This window comes from Malurus melanocephalus, unplaced genomic scaffold, assembly GCF_030028575.1.
Source record: "Malurus melanocephalus ecotype Western Australia unplaced genomic scaffold, MMel_1.1 scaffold_331, whole genome shotgun sequence".
Taxonomy (NCBI): domain Eukaryota; kingdom Metazoa; phylum Chordata; class Aves; order Passeriformes; family Maluridae; genus Malurus; species Malurus melanocephalus.
The window spans coordinates 395,498-400,406 of record NW_026623563.1 but is presented as its reverse complement, the minus strand read 5'-3'; positions in this window follow the sequence as shown (position 1 = coordinate 400,406).

The window sequence follows — 4,909 nt, the reverse complement described above, 5'->3', positions numbered from 1 at the left end:
TAACTAATGCAGGAGTTAATGCAGCTGCTTATCCTTTTTTTCTCAGGGGGAGGAAAGGAGCCAGCTTTCCTCCAAAGCCTTTACCCGTGGCAGAAATCTGGAAGGAGGAGGCAGAGGACTGATACTGCAGCTAAATAATCCTATTGCTCAGGTGGTGTAAACTGGTTTAGCTCTGACAATGTCACAGTAATTGGCATCAGATGTGAATCAGCTCGCATTCAACCCCAGAATGGCACYAGGGAAAATGTTCTAGTAGGAGCTGAACATCAAGGAGGGAAAAGRAAATCAGAGGAAGGTGCAAAATAGAGTTACTTTACCCTTAATATCAGCGTTCGTGTCCTACAAAATTACTACAAGAAACAGCGTGACATGGAGCTGCTGAAACAGGTCTGCGTGTCCCAGGGAAATATCCAGGCAGGAACCTGAAACTCTTGGGTTTTTGTAAAGCTGCATGTTGGGGTTAGGGAGGTGGAAACATTTCTGTGGAGGTTTTTATGTCCTTTCTGGCCATTTCGGAATTTTAGCTTAGTTTTAATTATTGGGAACACTGTAAGAAAATTTGTTTCAGTCTGGGGGAGAGAAAATAGGGAAAATTTAAAATTTATGGCAATTTCTGTTAAAAAAAAAACAAACCAAAAACAAAAAGCCACTAAAAAAAACCAAAAAATCCCCAACCAAAAAATAAAAAAAAATCCCACCAAAAAAACCTCATAAACAAACAAAGAAAAACCCCACAAAAATAAAAACCAAAACCAAACCAAATGAAAAAAAAACACAAAAAACACAAACAAATGAACAAAAAAAACCTCAAAAAAACAACCAAAAAAAACCCCAAAAAACAAAAAAAAAAAAAAAAAAAACACAAACAAATGAACAAAAAAAACCTCAAAAAAACAACCAAAAAAAACCCCAAAAAACAAGTAAAGGATTTATTAAAATGGGTTATTTCCTGCAAACAACTCTGATTTCCAAGCAATGGGTTTTGCAAGGAATARCAGCTTTATTGAAAGCACCCAGGCAGCTCCTGTGCTGTCAGTGGGTGGGTGCAGCTCTGTTTTTTGGGCAGTGCTTTGTTCTGAAGAATTCTGCTGCCAGAGGAGACARGAACCTCTCTGGCCCCAGCCCCAGCCTGGAGAATTTGGGCACATTTGTCTCCCCTCTCACTGGACTCAGCCTCTGTTCTTGCCTCCTTCTCCCATTCTCCTGAAGCACTGTAAAGGTCATTTTCCTGAAAGGAGATATTTGCTCTTTGTGTTCAGGGTTGACAAAAAATAAAAAGCAAAACCCTTGTGTATTACAGAGGTTTAGGAGCAKTCATGGACCCTCACTGGAAAGTTGCTTGGGAGTGGATTCCTCTTTTTTTTTTTTCCTGTCAAAGCACAGTCAGGAATATTCACACCTCCCTGTAGGTAAGGATGGGAATGTTTTGGGGTTGTTTTATTTTTTTCCTGCAATGATCCTGTTGCTCCTACTRTGCTTGGGGCTGGGGGTTCTGCTGTAAAGCAGCAACATCTGCCTGCAGGGTATTAGTGCTTCAAATCCACCACCCTTCCATTCTAAAATCCATTTACTCAGAAATCTCTTCCTTATTTCTCCATAGTTTATTTTTTTCTCTCTTTTTTCCTTTTCTCCTTTTCTCTTTTTCCTTAATGTGTTACAAGAAGTTGCTCACACTGCAGGGTTTGCAGAAGGTTCTTTCCCTGGTCCCACACTGAATTCCCTCCCGAGCCCCCGAGTTCAGGTTGTATTACACAGAACTGTAAATTGGATAACAGCTGATCGATAGACACTTGTCCTGAAGATGAATGACCCTGGATCAAACGCAGCACCTCTGCTCACAGGAACCTGAAAAGCTGAATTTGAGGCGTGAAATGAAGGAAGATAAATAAGGATGGGCACTTTGGGTTGGCACTTTATCGTGTTGGCAGTAACTGCTGAGTCCTGCTCTGCAGGCAGACTGTGGGGTGGTTCATACTGACCAGAAAGGGGGAAAAAGTGCCTGGAAAATGTGATTATTGGGATGGAGGAGCTGGAAAGTCACACAGCTCGAGTTTGGGATTTGGATTGAGCTCAGATTGGTGGGTGCACGCTGGGTGGGGTCTCTGCACCAGCTGGGAGCTGCAGCATCCATCCTTTTTGGGATTGGGGATGGATATTTGGGATGCAAGGCCTGAGCACACAGCTCTGCCACTTCATAACTCCCCCTGATAGTTAAATTCCAGCAGGGTCTCATTGCCACCTGGGTCAGCCCCTTCAGAGGAATAATTTACAGAAGTTGCTTGTCAACGCATAAAATCACAAATACAGTAGGCTGAGTTTGCACCCAGCCTGATCAGTCTTGAGTTTAAATAATAATATTTCATCTTACTTAATGAACTGTCAGCCATCTCCTGAGGAAGACACTTTAATGAGTGGCGAATCATGCCCAATGCTTATTTATCTAAGTCAGGAGCATAGATCTGATAAACGATTTCTTTTCATCTCCATGTCTGAGTCGTGTATCTGTCAGGCCACTTCCTGATCCAGACAAAGGTAATTTGCATAAGAAAGGAGGAACAGGCTGGATGGTCACAGATTTCAGCCTTCACAGACAGGGAGCTTCAGCTTCTCACCACAGTAGGGTGGGTGTCAACTCAGAGGTGCTGGAAGGAAAAAAAATGTGGAGGAGCTGGAGAGGAATGAAAAAAAATGAGATATTAGGGCTTGGACTCTAGCTCAAGTTAGTGGGAAATGCTTGTAGAGACTGAGCAAATGTTTCAATAGTTATAAAAAACTAATTAATCAGTGATCTAGGTCCTCATGCTGGTTAGCAAAGAGAAAAGAAATGAGAAAGAGAGGAAAGAAAACGTTTTCAACCAGCAGGCCTGAAATTCCATGCCTGAATCACACAATGTGGCAAAAAAACTACAGGAGAAAGGGAGGGAAGTGGAACTGAAAAATACAGGCTTGGTGTAATTGATAACACAGAAACTGGGATTCTGGCATGCACTTAGATCATGGAAGAAACATGAGAACCATTCAAGCTGCCTCACTTCAGATATTATTAAGAAGTCTAATTAAAACAATTAGTCTCCCCTGGAATCCCACACGGGCAGTGGCAAGTCCACGTTTGTCTCTGTTGCCTACAAAGGGAGCTTAACTTTTAACTAAGGGAGCAAAATTAGGGCAACATTTTTGTGGAGGAGCATCCCCAGAGCCTSAGATGGCAGCTGAAGAATGGGAGTGACCTTCAGCAAAGCTCAGGGATGGTGCAGAGAGCAAGAGGTGTTTCTCCATCAGCACTGCTCACMTGCAGCTTAAATAGTGATAATATGGAGTGGAAAGGCACAACAGGTCTCCCTGTGGGAAGYCTGTCTCCCAAAACTTCTACAAAAATGTTAGGATAACTCTTAAAAATGCAATTTTCCRACAGCTTCTGTCATGTGTGACACTCCTCGTAGCTCTGCTGCTACAACAGGAAACACTGTGTGGAATAAAGATAAATTACTCTGCAGGCTGGAAGGTGATCRTGGCTAAAGCTGGGCCTTTGAGTCATAGGAAAGGGATTTCCAGGGACTGGAGAGGCTGTGCCTGGAGGCAGGACCTGCTCYAGCTGTCACTGCYRAGSCAGGGCATCTTCCCTCTGCTCTGGKKRTTATCCCTTCTTCCAYCCATGGATGTCTGTATTTTGAATTTTTACCAGACCTGACTGGGTGAAACAACAGGGATGAAYTCTTTGCTGTGAGGAGGAAGAGCTGAGTGAGATCCTGAGGTCCCTTTGGAGCTGGATGATTCTGTGATTCCATCTCTTGTCAGGTGATGCCCCAAACTCACACACTGCTGAAGACAAAGCACGAGCATGAGTGGAAGTGTCACGATATTTGTCATGGAAGTGACAGTGCCAGCTCGGTGTCAGTGTGTGTTTTCTTGTTTTCTTCCAAAAGCACAAAATTAGTGCCTCAAATCCACCTCCCTTCCCGTTCTAAAATCCATTTACTCAGAAATATCGTCTTTATTTCTTCTTGGTTTCACTTTTTTTCTCTCTCTCTCTTTTTCTTTTCTCTTTATTTCTTTTTCCTTAATGTATTGCAAGAATTTTCTGGACAATTTTCCTTATTCTTCACTTATCAGATGTTTGCATAGCTGAGAAACACTCAATATGGGCAAACAGAGGATTGTAACTAGTAATAAGTACGTTTGCTGTCTCAAAAGCAATAATTTTCAGAAGTTGAGAAAAAACTACAAGCAAAATTGATTAGAAGAGAAACTGTAGGCAGAGAAAATGTTGATTGCAAATTGGTGATTCTGTAAGAGGAGTTTATTAGAGAGCCAAAACCCCAAACACCACAATTTCATATGAAATAAGAACACAGCGCTGGCTGGAATCCAAGCCTTGCTCTGATACAAAGCAAAAGGATGGAAAATCTATATCCATACACTAGGATTACACGGRAAAATTCAAGATGGGAAATGGAAAACTTGCACCAAGACCCTTTGAGGAATTAGCTGAGCTTCCTCTTGCTCTGCTGACTTTAGTTTCTAATAAACCTCACAGCGTGGTTGGTAATTGTTGTGAGCATTCTRTAATAACATTATTTTTTAAAAAGGGCAGGAGGTTGTAGCTGTGTGATAGGTAAGGTGTTATCAGTCAGATCAAATAATGGGGCCACATAATCTGATGCCAATTGATAAAGAATCAAAGGGTAGGAAGAGAAACCAGCCTTGCCAACGTGATTTTGTAGAGAAAGATCTTTTCAAAGGGAATTAGCTTTATTCTTTGAGGCTGAGGGTTTGATTGATAAAAGTGTGGATAAACATAATGGATTGACTTTAGGTGAGGCAATTCCCAGCCCCCTGGCTCTTTCTGGTGCTAATTTCATTTGGGATTAAGAGCATTTACACCTCTGAAACTGGATAACTGCAGGTCTTG